Below are 18,688 nucleotides of genomic sequence, written 5' to 3' on the forward strand. Positions count from 1 at the left end.
TTTTTGACATACAAATTTTTTTAACTGGTGAGGAACTAATTATGAGGGTTATCAATAAATATATCAATAATTGAAGGAGGTTACGAATCTTACATCTGTCGGATGTCTTTGGCTGGGATGATCGGATGAACGTTTGTCTCTTAAAAATATTATCCAACCGTCAAAGCCTCAAAAACCCTTTCTGTTTTTTTTTTTGACTCGTATGTTTTTGCATTCGAATGTATTTGAGTCAATATACGTGCATATTATTATTCAAAATCATATTGAACTGTATATGAAATAAATAAATAAATATAGTATTATTTTTTATATTGGCAAAAGTTCTAACGATGTTCTTTATTTTTGGGTTGATAAAAGATGGCTAATCTGTTAAGATATCTTTTAACAAATAAATTTTTTGTATGCTTTTTATAGGATAATTTTTTTATCAATTAAAGGTAAGGATTTTTCATTGACATATTAATTTTTTTAATTGGTTAGGAGCTAATTATGATGGTTATCAATGTATCACTACACCAAAAGAGCCGATTTAGGACGGATATAGGCGTTGCAATGAATTTAACTAACGCATATATCCGTTGGTAATATGGCGTAGCAAATTTGTGTGCAATGCCAAAATCCGTTGGACAAATTAATTTGTGTAATGTATATAAACGTTGCTCAAGCGGTGTAGCAACGTTTTATTTTATAATTTGAGCAACAGATTCTTAAATTTGTGCAACGTTAATTTAGGCAACGTATTACAATAATTTGCGCAACATTTATATACGTTGGAAAACTATTTACAGGTGGGAAAAAAATCTTACAATAGTTTCCGCAGATTTCTGCATCTGAATATATATTCAACACCTGAATATACCATTGTAGGTAAACTAGAAGATCCAATTTTTCATATGAACATATGGTTAACCAAAAATATTCTCTCTTCCAACATGGATTACACACACATAACTTATACTCTCTACAAGATATCAGAAATAGACATAGTAAATGCTTTATTGAACTTGTACAATTAACGGACACGACTAATACATCGTATGACTTCAAGATAACCTCGGAGTAGCAGAGCTGAATTATGACTGATTTAACATACCAATTTTCTGAACTTGTTGGGCATTTAATCTGTTGCAGGATTGAGCCAGCCCAAACTTCTATTGCAGTGGCACCTGAAAATAGGAGAATACGTATGATCAGTATATATAAAATACTCAAAACTGATACGAGTTAAATATACACGATACAAGTTCAAACTTACTCGAGATCACACTTCATAAGTTAATGTACATAAGGATAACTTAAATAACAATACAAGATGGAATTCATGTTATTACCAGCAGCTAAGAACCTAATTTACCTGTTTAGCACATTCGAATTTTGGTCTTCATACCAGGTTAAAATACAATCAGTTGAACTGTTATTAGATGATAACTCTTTCCACTGCAAAATTTAATTACAAGCAGGTCTAAGAAAGTGATTTAAGGTATAATTTTTTAAGGTTATGAGTTGTAGATATTAGATACTCAAAAGTGTAGATTCCATTACATAAAAGTAACCTGCAACGCGAACGAATTGATAATAAGCACCTCTAAATTTCGGCACAGCTCATACGCTGTAGATGGGTGTATAAGGATGTCTCGGCACGAAATAGAAACATTGAGCAACCAACGGTAAAAACTAAATAAGGGATTCAGGCACAACCTGTCCAGCTTCTCTAAGAACATTCACTGATTCTCTAAGAACATTCACCGATTCCAGCTTCTCTAAGAACATTCACCGATTCCCCAGCGAGACCCTGTAATGGTGCGCACATTAAAACTTGTACTGAATTGAATTGAATAGAATGATTTCAAAAGAAAAAGCAGAGTTTTTTCTCCTTCTCTCTGCAGTTTTTGGAATGGTGGAAGGAACTTGGAAAATGGTCTTTAGATCGTACCCTATTTTCATGCATGAAGAAAGTATGAGCCACACCCTTTTTACTAGCTCGGCCAGTCTCCCTGAACATAGCCCTTGGTAGTAAAAGGAAAGCTGTAGATTATCACTACTTCAACATCAGGAATATCCAGTCCTCGAGCAGCTACATCAGTGGCTATCTGCAGACATACAAATGTTCACTAAATAAAAATGTGCGTATATATTCCACCAGTACAAATAAACACCCTTCCACCATCGTGTTGTCAGCAAGTGATTGTTTTATTTGAGCATTTACGTTGATGTGATTTCAAATTGAGTTTTAGTAATAATTGAGTTTTAGTAATAGGTTCGTTGAGACTTGTGAAAGCAATAGATTTTAGATTTAATTTTTAAGACTAAAAATATAGCAAACTTAAATGAAAGTGATATGAAAAATATGGAGAAGACTGGGGCTATGGAATCCACTATTTACCAATATCAAAGTGATTTATATTCTCTAATTATAATCATGCAAATCATGCATTCAAATTGATTCTTAATATTGCAATAGTTGATTTTTTTAGAAATAACAATTGTAGATCGAAAGTATGGGACATCAAAACCCTAGGCTAGCATACTCCATTAATTGAAATGACAATTGTTTAACAAAAACCATTTTATCAATTTATTTATCTAGGCAAATAATCATATAATAATTGCATAAATTAGAGATTACCACTTTTCATTGGTGAAATAGCTTCCTCCTTCGCCCCAGAGGATGGGTTTAGCTCATCATTGTGTAAAAACGCTCAAAATATTTGTTCATTGCTTCCAAAATTGTTTACAAAAATGAAATGAAGAGAAAATAATGAAAATCGGGTGTTTGCAACGTTTTTAATTGTTGTAAAACACTGTTATAGAGAACGATAAAAGGGAACTGTCGTTGTCACTGTAGCTTGTACGACTGTCAAATATGTGTCGCAATCACTGTAGCAATTACGACTGCTCCTTGTGGTCTTATGTTCTTCGTACGTTCTTCAATGACAGCAACAACAATTCTCTCAAACTCACGTTTCTTTGCTCTGGTCTCTCCCCCGATCACTCCGTAACCCTTACTGGCTCCCGTAGGCCCTTTATACCCAACAACGACAAGAATATTTGCTCATTATTCCGAAAAATCTTTCCATAGCTCGGTAGTAAATAAAAAATAATCTCGGACAATTTTCTTTCCTTTCTCACCTCTTCATGCGTCTGCAACTGTATGAATCGTGCAAAATATTGCTGCACGTTTCTTCAGCATTCCAACTTGATCCAAACACAAGCAAAACACGTCTTTCCTTGCTGTAATCCATGTTTATCTCCTCCAGTCACGTATTCTCCTGTGTAAGTTACAATGATATGATTATACGGCCCAAATAAATTGATTTGAACACCCATACCAACATTGTCTGGGCCTATCAAGATCATCCCAATTGAAATCAGTGATTGAATCTCACAGTAATGCCTCCGAAAATCCAACAGAATAATACACAGCAAACTGAAATATGTTCCCGCCATTTTGCAATGTTTAAACGATGAAGAAGGGTGCCCCTTATCTAGAGTAGGGGTGCCCTTAGAAGGTGACGCCCTGGGGTGTGAATAGTAAAGATGGTGGCCCTTATCGAAAGAGATGCCCCTTAGTAATTGAGTGCCCCTTGGCCAAAACTGGGTCCGAATAGCAAATCTCTTCGAGGTCCAAATAGCACTTTTCGAGCAACTTTTTCCACACAAGTGTATTACTCTAAAAACACCTACAAACACATAAAACACCATAATAAACACACAATCAAGCACTAACAATAGAGACACTGAGGATCAGTCAGACAAAAAAATGTGTCTATCACGTATACCAGAGGAACAATAATGCAAACATATTAGATTTTTGGTCCTAAGTGGAGCCCCTATCACACAAACTGGTTATCATTGAGAAATATTCCAAGGGCATCATATAGTGGATAAGTGACTTTACCATTAATGGGCATGTTCCATATTTGAATAATGCAAGTGATCTTGTACGCTCATCCTGAGCTTTATCTCCATGGACAGAGACAAACCTTCCAGCCCCTGTAATCAGAAGAATGGGACGTTTTGTTTCAAAATAAAAATATATTTGTACAGTGGGAAAAGTTTATCATATCACAACACTAAATATTATTCTGGAAGTATGTTTCGCATGTGAAGGAGTTCCACAAAATAGTGAAACAAATGAAACCTAAAAATAAGGGACAACAAAAAGGGGAACTTACTTAGACAAATGTCAAGGGAACAAGGAACTTACTTCCTTTGGAGCATACTCTCAACGCAAGATGCTTCCTTCTTGTACAACACAAATACCAAAACTCTGTTACTGTTGACAAAAAAAATACATCAGCAGGAGGTCAAAGCGCGCAACCTAGAATCCTGGATTTGGTCTACTACTAGTTAATTGGTAACAGTATGCAGGAAGGATGGATAAGAAGAAGAATCATGTAGTGCTTTCAAAGATAAGAACGTGATATCAACTATAGGGAATAGGTGGAAGAACACAAAATACAAATTAAGTTAACTCCTTTAAATGTGGTCCTGAACTTAGAGGCTATAAACTTCAAACCCACACATAAAAATTATAGTTGAATTAATACTTACTCCATCGGCGACCTACAGTGGCATAGATTTACATGGGTATGAGGTATGCCTTTGAGCTGCCTTTCCCTGCATGAAAAAGATCTAGCATCATTGTACATAACAAACATTGCACCAATTGAGCTAGCCACCTCAAAGTGATCGTCTTCAACACCTTATACCTCATTTGATCTTCTCATAAGCTTCAGTAGCTGTGATTTACAAGTGGGTACAACTAAGTAAAGAGTCTACAAATTTTGTTCCTTCATAACTCCACCTACAATAAAAACAGTGCAGATGTCATTAATCTGGATGAAAATATGATCCACAAAGGGAATGATTAAGTTTTGATATACATAAAAATTAAAATTAAACTTTCAAATTACGTAACACCACCTTTCTCATGATTGCATAAGTCCTAATGAATCTTATAAATTGGTAAACACTGAAAATGTAATTCAACAACTTCAGGGAACAGCAAGAGAAACTAAAAAAAAAAGATCAACCCAATACAAACCCCATGAATTAGATCTTAGCTCAGATTCTATGAAGAGAAACCAAAACAGCACTCAAACGAAAAAGAAACCTATAATTCGGTGATCTGTCTACTTATAAATTCCTGAATAAAAATTGAAAAAAAATAAACCCTATGAAAATCAATACAAACATACGAAATTATCAACTTCCACGTAACTTTATTTCAATTTCACAAAATAAGCACCAGTCATAGAGAAAATTCATCAAACAACTTGAGTAAAGAAAAAAAATAACAATCACAACTTGCAAAATACGGAGTACACAAGATTATCAATAAAATCACTTCATAAATCTGAAATCAGGCAATACACCGCGAATCAACTAAAAAATAGAAGAAAAAAAATACTCAAAACAAGGATGGATAAGCTCAAATCAAGATTAATAACCAAAAATAAGTGACAGGGTTATACTTGATTATTCTTAATTTTGTACCCCCACTCTTCTACGAATTATTTCTAATCTTCTTTTACGATTTCAGAATCAAAAATCAGAAAACAATTTCTAGGGTTTATAAAATAAAAATATTCAAAATTTGTAAAATGGGTTATCTTACCGAAGATTAGGTTACCCAAACTCAGTATATGGTTACAGATTTCTTGTCATAGGATGGTTTTGATTTCTGGTATATTAGGGTTCATACCATAAACTCCATGAATAAAAAAAAGGTGAATGAACGAGTTCTAAAGAGATTTAGAAATCAGAGATGAGATGAAAAGAGGGATTTTTTAACATACCGATTTGTTGTGAGAGAGAGGTTTTTCATGATTCCTATTTCTTGTGAGATTGATGAGGTTTCTGAGGGCTGATGGATAAAGCACATATGAATCTAGGGTTTGAAATGAAATTGGAATTAATCAATGATTGGGTTTGATTTACGAAATATGGGTTTTGATTTGTGGATGACGGTTTAAGAGAGATGGGTCATGGTTTCGAAATTTTGGGTTTGATTTCAAAGATCTCAGTTTAAGGTTAGTAGAGGAGAAAAAAGAGAGGAGAGGAACGATAAACTTTTTGGGAGAGAGATAGAAAATAAGAAAACGGAAAATAAATGGAGAATAATAAAGTTTTATAGACTTTTAAGCCCTCAACCATTTAAATAAATTACAAGCGTATCCTTTTTTCATTTTTTCTTTACTATAATCACTATTTAGTGCAACGTATTAGAATTATGTGCAACGGATTAACGTGTGCAACTGACCGTTGCACACCCCAAAAACCACGTGTTGGAAAATCCTTGATATGGTGTGGTGTATATGTCTATAATTGAAGGAGGTTACAAATCTTACATCCGTCGGATGTCTTTGAATGGGATGAATTCTTTCCCTCTGTTACCGGGAACCGTTATTCTGAAACCCAAGATTAAGCTGAATTAGGTTTTTTGTCCAAAATAATGTCCATACCTACACTGTAAAATTAGCCATATAAACGATCCATAAACAAACACTTAATCAAAATAATGTCCATACCTACACTGTAAAATTAGCCATATAAACGATCCATAAACAAACACTTAATCATTTAAGTAATAGTACGTACGTATATTTATAAATATATATCTCACTTATTCTTTAGAAAAATAAAAAACAAAGTCTCACTTCCCATCAGATTCACATTGCCACCACCAAATACAATCAATGCATAATGTTTCTTTAGATATCTTGAGTTAAGTGGTTATCCACTAGTTAAAGGTTAATAAATTTGAGTTCATAATGAAATAGGTTACAAAAACGACAACCATCAGATGTCTTTGGCTGAGATGAGATTGGGATGGTCGGATGCAACGTTTGTCTCTCAAAATGTTATCCGACCGTCCAAGGCTGAAAAACCAATTTTGTTTTGTATTATAGATATTTCTCCTCTTTTTTTTTTCTTTTTTGATAAGTCAAAACAAAATAACAAAACTAAGCAACAATGCTTAAAACAAGTCTTGGTGTAGTAACACTCATCACATCATTATGAAATAAATTAGTTATGAAATTAGGCATATCGCTAATCCAGACTCCTTCATGTTCTTTTGGTAGTTCTTTTTTTCGCCAATAGATCAACAACATTATTGGCTTCTCGATATCTTTGCACAAACTTCACTTGATTGAAAGATTTTTTGAGTTCTTTGATCTCCCTGATGAGGCCATAGGAATCCCAATGGGGTGCGACTTCATTTTGACACAGTTGAACAACGAAGCAATAATCACTCTCCACTACCACACAACGTTGTTGATGGTGGTTTTTAGTTCAGGGATAAATTTGTAAAACCTCGCATTTAACATGCCGTCACTCTCTAAAGAAACGGAGCCATGTAAAAGTGATGAGTGTTCAACCTCGCCACTGGCACATTTATTGAGCAACTCAATATTTCCCCATGAAATTTATCCAGAATGGTGCATGTAGCAACAATCCCATATATTCTGTAAATTTTGGCACATTGCCTGTATTATTCAGTTAATATAAGTTTCTTTGAACGCTTGTGTTGTGTTCCTCGGCTGAACCCTTAATATTGATATGACATGACAATTTTTGTTCACTCGCAGCAGAGTAGCACGAATTTCCAAGTATCAAGGTTGAGATCTTTGCATAAAAGTATTCAATCGGAAAGCATACTGCTCTCTGGCAATAAACTTAAACAACTCTGTGTCAACACATAAGAATTCAATCAATTTTGTGATAATTCACATGATTCAGATATTACCCTGACTAATTTGCAAAAATTAGGGTTTTGCGCCCTGCGCAGTATAATAGACCTTGCCTGTCGAAATTAAGTCTAGGCGAACTAGGCAATTAATCCGCCATGGATTAGTAGGTGCAAAATCCTACCCACAATCAGAAAACAAGGAATAAAGGAGCCACGTAATAGGAGCAGCAACAAAAGAAGGTGTGGCCATGCCACAGGACAGCCGACGCCACTTGCAACTGGCCACACCCCATGTTGCTCGGACCGGCTCCTATTCCCGCCACACACACATGAGTTGTGGATGGGCCCATACTTGCCGGCCCTATTTCCCATCGACCAATCAGGCTGCTTTAAAGCTTCCATACGCACACTAGAAGTGTGGCCACACTCATACTTGGCCGACCCCTATTTTAATCGACCAATCAGGTCGCTCTAAGCCTTCCACAGTATTAAAGAGGCAAGGTTGCGCCAGATGATCACAATGCCAAATTGGCTTTCCAAAAGTCGCGCCAATACGCTAATTGGCATGCCAAACGTGCATGCCAAACGTGTCGTTCCGCTCCGTCATGCTAGTGACATGCCGAACGTGCCATGCCTCGTTAAAAAGCTAATTGGCATGCCGAACATGCCACAGAAGCATGCCGAACGTGGCAACGTACCATAAATAGCGTGCCAACGTGCTAACCCACCTCTTGCTCATGGCCAAACTCCATAAAATATTCCAATTAGGGTATTCCAGACACAACTCTGCCTTGGCGGCATTGGTCGAAACCCTAATTTCCAGTTGCGGCCCAATTACGCCACTTAGGCTCCACAACATGCCACGAGCCATGTGGGACCCGCCAAACCCTAAAAATGGCGCCATTCTATAACCACCTGTGGCCATCCTTGTGCCTGTGATTATTTCCATGTTATGGCTTGCCATAATTCCTTTAATGTGGCCATGGCGCCAATTACATAAGACGCCACCGTGCCGCGGCCATGCCACACGCGCTAATTAGGGTTTCGATATGCTAAACCCTACTTTAGCTAAAGTTGTCACGCCAACTAAGTCAGGTAATTATCCTAAGGCCTTAAAGTTTGATGTAACAACAGGTCCAACGTTGTCGGAGCCATATTTGGGTCTAACACCAATATGCCAAAATAGCTGCCATGGCTACGCCAGGCGCCAGTGTGCCACGGCTACGCTAGGCATGTACCAATAGCGCCATTGTGCTACCATCAGGCACCAACAGAATGTGGCCATAATCAATGGCCACCCTTTCTCATGAGTTACGATCTTAGCCGTCCAAATTCGCCAAAGAATTGACAGGCCTGTGGCAAGTTTTGGGCGACCAAACAAGACAAGCCAAATAGCATCATGTGCTATTCTCCTGTGGCAAGTCTCCTGACTTTGACTTGCCACATGTAGCAATCTTCTACACGTTTTCCATGAAAACACTTGAGACATCAAACATGTCACAAACTGGGGGATGCTCATCAGGGTATTTTTCTGGTGGTTTACGGCGTGCGGCGTGCAACACGCCCATTATAAGAAAGTGTCAGAAAGCAGGGCAGTTAGTGGCGGTAAGAAGTAGTGGGTGTAAACTAACCAGTTTCCTACATGGTGGGAACGTGGTCTCTGGCATTTACACATAATCCCACTTCTCCATTACTCAATCACTCCCACTTTCTACGAGATCAGGGTGCGTTTAATATGACTTGTATAAATAGGTTTTACCTATTTCCACAAAAACAAAAAGTTTTTGGTTAACAATAACACAGTATCCAGAAAACACCAAAGAACTGATAGTTTACATTCCGCAATCCAGTTCCACATTCTGATACAAGTCATAAAACAGCCACACCTTCAGAATTAACCATTCTGGTCTCAACACCTTCTTCGCTTCCCTCCCTAAGACCAACCCTTCTCCTTCACTTTGTGACCGAAGCAAGTCTGGAAAAACCATTTCTTGGTTTAGGCCAGGATTGTACAGATTGATATCTCGAATCTAAAGTACTCCCGTGCAACGCATTTGTTTCAGGTTTAGGCTCGTTTCTCATCCACACACCCAAATTGACCAAAACCAGCAGAAACAGTTTTTACCCATAAACAAGCGTGAGCCCAAATTAACAGCCAGACGTATACCATCTCTGATCGCCCATACTTCAGCAACGTTATTGTTGTTTTTAAAAATGTGCTTTCCATAACAAGCAACAAAGGCTCCAGACTCATCTCTAATAATTCCTACAATCCCTACAAAACCACACCCATTAGAAGAGCCATCAGTATTCAATTTGAAAAACTCATTGCTTGGACTCTGCCAAGCAACTAAAATCTCCTCTTTGGCCTTGTCTTCCCATAACCAAACCCGAGATAACCTTACAATATTCCTTAGCATCTTTTACAGCTTCAGCCAAAACCCAAAGCCCGTTAAATCTCTTAATTTCATGAATAAACTTGTTTCTATGGATCCAAATACTCCCACAAGATGAAAGGAAAAAGATCCTGCCAAGTCAGGGCACCAATAGTACCATCATAACAACAAAGTTTCTTAAGAAAACTAGGGGAGAACTGATCCAGATCAACCTGAATCCCTGTCCACCCCATAATCTTCTTCCAAATTGGCATAACTGCAGCGCAACCGAAGAACAGATGTATACAAGTTTCTATATCCTTGTTACAAAGTAAACACCCTGGAAGTGCCACAATTCTTTTTATGGTAAAGAGACTCATTAACCTGAATTTTATTCTGACATAATTGCCACAAGAAGAATTTATATTTGAATGGACACTTAAGAGTCCAAAGAAATTTCCAGTCCTTGTTCATATTCTCTTTCCCAATGTTCTTCTTCTGAATATACCTATAAGCATCCCTAATAGTGACATTACCAGACGTACTACCATACCATATTATCTTATCACTATTACTGGCCATATTATTAACATGGATGGACTTAATGGACTCAACAATGCCTGGATTGACACTATTTTCCAACTTAACAACATTATAATCAAGAGTGACAGAATCAATGTATGAGCTAAATGGTTCTCTAGGGAGATCAGTAATGTCACGACTGGCTAAAGAAGCTACGGAAGAATCACCAATCCAATGATCCCTCCAGAAATCAACCTGGGTCCCATCTCCTATACTCCATCTAAGACAGTCTTTAATTTCATCTCTACCATGAAGGATGCTTCTCCAACTAGCTGAAACACCAGAACTTGGAGCTATGTCCCAAAAACAATATATTATGGTACTTGTCTCTTAAAAACCTAGCCACTGTTCTACTAGGATCCATAGCAACATTCCAAGCTATTTTAGAAAGAAGGGATAAGTTGTTAAGTTCCAGATCTCTAATATTAACACCACCTAAATCTTTAGGTCTACAAACAGTTGGCCACTTCACATTATGGATTTTTCTACTATCCTTATCACCCTCCCACCCTCCCCCCCAGAAGAAATGTCTCCTAAACTTATCTAGTTTATTCATCAAAGTCTTAGGCAATTTGACGACATGCATAACATGATAAGAGATAGGATCAATACATGCACTCAACAAAGTAGTTCGACCAGCCAAATTAAGATTCTTATATTTCCAACCATGAAGCCTATTACTCATTTTGTCAACAATATCCACATAAGTTTTCTCGCTAATTCTACCCTATTGCAATGGGATACCTAAGTACTTACCTAGGTTGGTAGCTACTTGGACCTTGAGAGCATTTTCCATACCACGGGAGAAGCTCCTCCCAAGGTTAGCAGAGAGAACAAAAGTGGAATTGTTGTTATTTATTCTTTATCCTGTCCAAGAACAAAACTTTTCCAATAATGCTCCAAGGTTTAGAGCATTCTTGTAAGAAGCCTTCAGGAAGACGATGCTGTCATCAGCAAAAAGAGAGTGAGTAATCATTGGAGCCTCCCTAGCAATAGTAAAACCAGAAAGAGACTTATTATCAATGCCAGCATTAATGAGCCTAGTCAAAACTTCAAGACAAAAAATAAAAATATAAGGGGACAGAGGGTCCCCTTATCTTAAACCATTCGTAGGCGTAAAGCTAGGACTAGGAGAACCGTTTATAAGCACTTGGAAGGAAACTGAAGAAACACACTTCATAATCCATCCAACAAAAACCTGATCAAAACCAGTGCAAGTTAGAAGCTTTTCCAGAAATTTCCAACTAATGCGGTCACAAGCCTTATCAAAATCTAACTTTAAAGCCATCCACCCCTTAACTCCTTTTTCTTCTTAAAAGAATGAATAATCTCATTACACATGATAGTAGAATCAAACAGAGATCTTCCTGGAATGAAAGCATGCTGATTTTGAGAAACAATTTTACTTAAAAATGGCCTAAGTTTATTAGTTAAAATTTTAGTAATAATTTTCATACTAAAATTACATAAGCTAATAGGCCACAATCTTTTATGCAAGTGGGATTACTCGTTTTGGGAATAAGAGCAATGAACGTCTTATTGAGTCTAGCATCTAAATGACCATTGGAAAAGAAATCTCTTACCATAGCAACGACACTATCACCCACATACTTCCAATACTTCGTATAGAAGATACCTTGGAGACCATCATGCCCAGGGGCTTTGAGAGCACCCATCTGCCGAATAGCCTGCTTAATCTCATCTATGCTGACATCACGATTGGGCTGCAAATTATCCTCAGCAGTGATAACAGGAGGAAAGAGCTTATTTCACTATCAGTCACAACAGAAGAAGAAGAGTTAAACAAGTTACGAAAATTATCCACAATATGAGATTCAATATCCTTACTCGAGTTAATCCAATTACCCATACTTTCTTTAAGCAAAACGATGTAATTTCTTATCCTTCTAACAATAGTAAAAGTATGAAAGAACCTGGTGTTTAGGTCTCCATCTTTAAGCCAAGAAACTCTGGATTTCTTTCTCCAATATACCTCCTCAATCTTTAGTAATCTAAGATACTCAATGAGACATTAGTCATTCTAAGTTTGGCATCCTCAGATGGCCAATTGTCAAATTCATTTTGACTTAAAATAAGTTGATCATGGGCATCATTAATTTTTATAAACAAGTTACCAAAAACATGTCTATTACACTTCCTAGACTCAACTTGGATTTTAGCTACATTATTAAGGAACTGATTACTGATGGAATTACCACCATTGAGAGACCAAGAGTTCTCTACTACAGCCTCATATCTAGGGTCTTCAGTCCAAATAGCTTCCAGCCTAAAAGGTCTATAATTAAAATTGCTTTTAGGATCTAAATATATAATTATAGCCTTATGATCAGAATTATATTAGGGTAAATGGTATACCTGGGCCTTATGGAAACTGTTCTGCCAATTTGTATTAGCAACAACCCTGTTAATACGCTCTTTGATATTCGTCGCACCAGCTCTCTTGTTGTTCCAAGTAAATCTTGGACCATTAAATCCCAGATCAATGAGCCCACAATTATTCATTACCTCTTTAAGCTCAGAAAGTTGATTAACAGATGGCCTGTTACCTCCCAGCTTCTCCCGACTTCCAGCAATAGTGTTGATATCACCCAACACCAACCAATCCGCATTAGGAATTTCAGAGATGGCCCCAATTCATTCCACATTCTCTTCCTACAAACTTTATTTGTACTCCCATACACGGAGGAAAAAATCCAAGGCTGTTGAAACTTGGCAGTAACAACAGCATGAATTGCGCATCTAGATTTCCTAATAGCTTGAATATCAACTTTACTAGAATTCTATAACAACCAAAGACCACCAGAGAAACCGTGTGGATCAACAATGATGGAATGAGTGAATCCTAATTTACTCACAATCTCAGCAACACTATCTTCTAAAGTCCTAGTTTCAAGAAGGGAAACCACTGAAGGATTATGCCTCTTGATTAACTTCTTCATCACACGCACAAATGAAGGCCTAGTAAGGCCTCTACAGTTCAAAGACAAAATCTTCATAGAAAAAGAAGAAGGAAGAGCCAAACTTGGATTAAGCACATGTGGCCTCATGGGCCTCTGGAAGTCTCTCCAATTCTCTACAGACTGTTGGTCCATCTACATCATTGGGCAAAGTCTTGTCTTGAACATTCGTTGATCACTCACATCCAAATCCAACCTGGTAAAACTCTGCATCTCGAACTGCCACAGTCCTTTTGGGCTTCTTACAAGGGATAGAGTCTCTACCAATGGAGCCATTATGACCTCCAGTATTGTTTCCTCTGACCACATCTTTGAGTCGCAATCTGCCTCTTCCTTCCCTTATTCGAGAAACATTACCGGCTCTTGATGGTTCTAATTGGACCTTGAAAGTCGTATTGGCCTCAAAATTCTGTTGATTTGCTCCAAAAACCCATGCACATTCACTTGGTTTGGCATGTGTACTATCTCTGGTAGATTTACACTGAGTTGATTGTGAATCTACTCTATCTCCTCTGTCAGCTGGATTAGTTGATCCCCTCTTAATATTTGTTCAATTAATATCTCCATCAAGTCGGTTTTTATTGCATTCAGATCTTGTTGGGATCTGTACACTAGCAGATCCCTCACCAACCACTCCTCCACTGATGGCATTATTGACTTTTTGAAAAGATATAGAGAATATCTATTTGGTGTTCCATTGTTGGCATACTTGGTGAACAAAGAATGAGTAGTCACCTATTTTTTCTTACTATTTATCCTGACATTTGTATTAACTTGATTCCTATTTTTTATGCTCCAAATTAATGTCCATCATAACACCATCTGTAACCCCCAATAGTGATGAGGAAGAGGCGCCACTATGCAATAATCTAGTAACTTGTTTGCTCTTTGGACTCTGTAACTGAATACCACTATCCTTGTGTTAATGGTGGTTTTTAGTTCAGGGCTAAAATTGTAAAACCTTGTATTTAATGTGCTCTCGTTTCGCAAAGAAGCAGAGCCATTGAAAGTGATGAGTGCATAAACCTCTTCATTTACGACATGTATTGAGCAATTCAATATATTTATATGAAATTTATCCAGAATGGTGCGTGCAACAACAATCCCAAATATTATGTAAATTTATGCCTAGTATTTTCCTGCTATGTTCCCAATCGAACTCCCAATATTGACATGACATGACGATTAAATGTTCACTCTCAGCAGGGTAGCATGAATCTCCCGAAGTGCCAGTATTGGGATCTGCACAAAAAATACTCATACAGGCTGCATCGTTCTCTGACAAAGAGATTTTCGTATCAACGCACTTTTAATTAAAAGGTAACTCGATCGAATATGTTTAAGTTCCTTAAGGAAAATCTAGACTGTCCATATCAGTCTCAAGAATGGCCGCGGCCATATAATTTGGCCACGCAATTCAACAAGCCTAGCCTACTCCTGGCAGAAATAGGAAATCATCACGATGACCACCGGCGGGCACACTAGCATCCCGGCCGGTCGGTACCCATTTATCCCACATACAAATCCTTTTAACGCCAACCCTAACATGGGTGATCGCGCTGTTGAAAGGAGAGCCCAAACGAGCTAGACCAGAAAAAACGGTCTCAGAAACATCACGGCTGTCCAACTTTGCCATCCTAGTTGGATTTTCCTACAAACGATTAAGAAAGTATTGGCGTGTTCATTGGCGGCCCAACTCTTCCCTTGGTCGGTCGACCTGCCCACGACAGGTCCAGAGAATGTAAAAACGTTTGCCCAAATTAGAGCAAACACGCTATCCTAAAAAACCCTAATTGGGTCGCGACAGTATACAACTGTCGCAAATCAATCGTGTCCGTCCAACTTAGTGAGCCTAGTTGGCGGCTTAGATTGCGTTTCAGACGATCAAGAAGGTGTACATGAGTTAACCGCCGATCCAGCTTCATTACCATTCGATCTACTTGCCCGTGAGAAGTCAATGACGCATCGAATCGCTCGATTGAACTAAAGTAGCCGCGGCCGTTCTAAACCCTAGTTCATGTTTGCGGCAGTATGTTACTGTCGCAAATCGATCGTGACCACTCATCTTCGCCAGCCGAATCGAGTGGCTTAGATCCGATTTTAGATGACCCAGGAGATGTCAATACACTCATTAGCGGCTCATCTTCACACATGACCAATCGGCCTGTTCGAATCAACGCCCAGTGCTTTGATTCGACTGGCCAAAACAAGGATGGACGCACGGTCCCTAAACCCTAAATTACATCAACGTCAATATATAACTGCCGCAAATCATCTCATCCATCCAACTTCGCTAGCCTAGTGTGTATATTTATTTTCAGGAAACTAACAAAGGAGCATTGTGATCACCGTTCACCTCTCTTTCAAAGGGAGGGATCGACCAAATGACAGCTCGTCCATGTGGCCCGCAAACGATCACCCAAAAGTGGTCGGACATGCTACCTTTTTAAGACGCTCAATCCGCGACTTATTCAATCAAGATCTAAAACAATGATGCTTCATACACATCGATTATTTTGAGCTGCTTAAAGGCGATGCTTTACGTGCATCAAATACATACGATATTTTATATCGGCCTCATAAACAACTTAGTTATTTAACCTAATAGCACCATATGCTATTCTTTGCGGCAAGTCCCACGACTTGACCCACTTACCCGAGACAAAAAACATGTCACAAACTGGGGGATACTTACTGGGGTATTGGTCTGGCGGTTTACATCGTGCGGCATGCAATGTGCCCATTACAAGAACGTGTCAGGAAAAGACGAACGGTTAACGACGATGAGAGAAGTGGGTGAAGGTGTGACCACGTGATGATCACCATCTCCTACACAACCCCACTACTCCATTACTTAATCTTCTCCACTTACTAAGAGATCATGAGCGCGCTCAAAGGACTTGTATAAATAGGTTTTCAACCTATTTAGACAAGAACGACAACACAAGTTGTTAACATAGTATCCAGAAAACACCCAGAACTGATAGCTTACATTATGCAAGCCAGTTCCACATTCTGATACAAGTCATAAACAACCAAACCTTCATAATTCAATATTTTGATCTCAAACACCTTCTTCGCTTCCCTCCCTAAGATCAACCCCTTTTCCTTCACTTTGTGACCGAATTGAATCTGGAACGCCATTTCTTGGTTTAGGACAGAGTCTTACAGATTGATCTCTCGAATATGAAAGTACTCCCGTGCAGTGCATTGTTTAGGGTTTGAATTCGTTTCTCATCAACACACCCAAATTTACCAAAAACAGCAGAACCAATTTTTACCCTCAAACAATTGGCGACCATAGTAGGAGATTAATCTCTCGGTTGCAAAATCAGTTTCTCAATACTCATTCCAGTTTTCTCAATTTCAAAAGGGTGGATCTTAGATCCAATTGAATCATTTAATTCAATTTAGGTTCAACAACCAATTTCAATTCCGGTGTTCTATTCGCTAATAAGCTTCACAAAAAATTCTTTTAAGCAATGCTACTGGAAATGCCTCGGATAGCTGAGCACTAGTAAATCTCCCATATGAAAGGATCAGAAAGCCGCGTGGAGACATGGTGTAGTTTTTTTAAGTGGTAAATAAAGTTCGTTCAACTCGGACTTGTGTAGACTCAATTTCAGACTTAATAATAGAAAAAAATAAAAATAAAGAAAATATATACACAAGGTTTGTCACAATGTCGAGATATTACTGAGACTCAGGATTCCACCAAACCTCATACCATGTGGTTCAAAAATCAATTCTTAGACAATTATAGCTCTTGTTTATTGACTCTAATTCTTTGCCAGGGTAGATTTTAAAAAGATTAACGGTAAATCACTAGCATGATGCATCAAAAGCACTTAGACCAAGCATACATCATCATACGACTTCACAACTAATTAAGAAAAATCATAAAACGATTAAATTAATGCAAAAAGTCATAAAAAGAATTAAATATAATTACCACACATATGAAATATGGCTTCCTCCGTCATCCTAGTGTTGGGGTTTAGCTCCTCATATTAATCATGATCTCAAAATATGTGTTTGTTGCTCAAAAGATGATTAAAAGAGTGAAAAGTAATAACACATACTGTTTGCAACAGTGTATTGGTGTTGCAAAACAGCTGTTACAATGGAACTGTTACAGAAAAACTGTTGCTTTTTCGCTGATTTAAGACTGCCCTGAACAACTTAATGTTCTTCAGCTGTTAAACAGCGACACTTTTCTGCGACTGTCTACCGAGGGTCAATGTTCTTCATCTGTTCTTCTTCTTCAACAACAGCAGCAGCAGCAGCAGAAACAGAGTTTGGTAAAGCTCTGATTTCTTCTTCTCTGGCTCTCCTTAGGTTCCCAAACTCTCGACACCTCGTCTATATAACCCAAGACATCTATTTATATCAAAAATACCGATTAAATCTCTCCCAAATCTTCCAAAATCTCTTTCCTTCTCTTCACGGCCAAGTTGCGACAATTTCTTCTTTTAGGATTTCTACGCGTTTTTGAGCTTTCCTTTTTATTCCAAACTCTTCCTTAGATAGATACAAATCTTTGGGAAGGTTTACAGCGTTTTAATCACTCTAAAATTCCCTAAAACAGGTCACACACGTGACTTTTCATATTTTCTCGTTGTGAGAAAAATCCGTCGATTGAGCCCATTCTAATCGATTTAAACACCCATATCAGATTCCTAGACCCATAAGGAGTCTATCCTATGAAAATCAGAGGTTTAAGCGACCTCAAACTCCTTCAAATCACGATTGCCAAAACTGCACTTTAACTGTACTTTTTTCCCACCAAAAACCTGATTTTTGAATGTTGAAGATGGTTGCCCCTTATCCAGAGTAGGGGTGCGATTAGCAACTGCTTGGAAATGGGATGCCCCTTAGTAATTAGGTTAACCCTTATCCAAAGTGAGAGTCCGAATAGCAAATGTCCTCGGGTGCTTTCCGACAACTTTTCGAGCCAATTTTTTCCAAAAATGTTTATTAGCCAAAAATACCTACAAATAAATAAAACACCATAATAAGTACAAAAATGATCCCTAACAATATATAGAATCGAGACA

General features: G+C 37.9%; 2 long non-coding RNA genes across 6 annotated transcripts; both read right to left on the reverse strand.

Annotated features, from left to right (window-relative positions):
• Window positions 1-2,688: 2,688 nt before the first annotated feature.
• LOC113304771 lies at window positions 2,689-3,610 on the reverse strand. Its single transcript, XR_003338399.1, has 2 exons — window positions 3,130-3,610; window positions 2,689-3,021 (listed from the first exon to the last, which is right to left on the reverse strand). It is a non-coding gene; the product is annotated as an uncharacterized LOC113304771 (long non-coding RNA).
• An 8-nt stretch (window positions 3,611-3,618) lies between these two features.
• On the reverse strand, window positions 3,619-6,069 carry LOC113304770. Of its 5 annotated transcripts, none has more exons than XR_003338398.1 (6): window positions 5,802-6,069; window positions 4,713-4,807; window positions 4,555-4,620; window positions 4,208-4,276; window positions 3,899-3,993; window positions 3,619-3,680 (listed from the first exon to the last, which is right to left on the reverse strand). It is a non-coding gene; the product is annotated as an uncharacterized LOC113304770 (long non-coding RNA). The 5 variants fall into 5 exon arrangements; XR_003338396.1 differs by adding an exon at window positions 5,621-5,686 and having other exon boundaries at window positions 4,555-4,807; XR_003338395.1 differs by having other exon boundaries at window positions 5,621-6,069.
• Between the last annotated feature and the right edge of the window lie 12,619 nt (window positions 6,070-18,688).

This window comes from Papaver somniferum, chromosome 8 (genome assembly GCF_003573695.1).
Source record: "Papaver somniferum cultivar HN1 chromosome 8, ASM357369v1, whole genome shotgun sequence".
NCBI classification, from domain to species: Eukaryota; Viridiplantae; Streptophyta; class Magnoliopsida; order Ranunculales; family Papaveraceae; genus Papaver; species Papaver somniferum.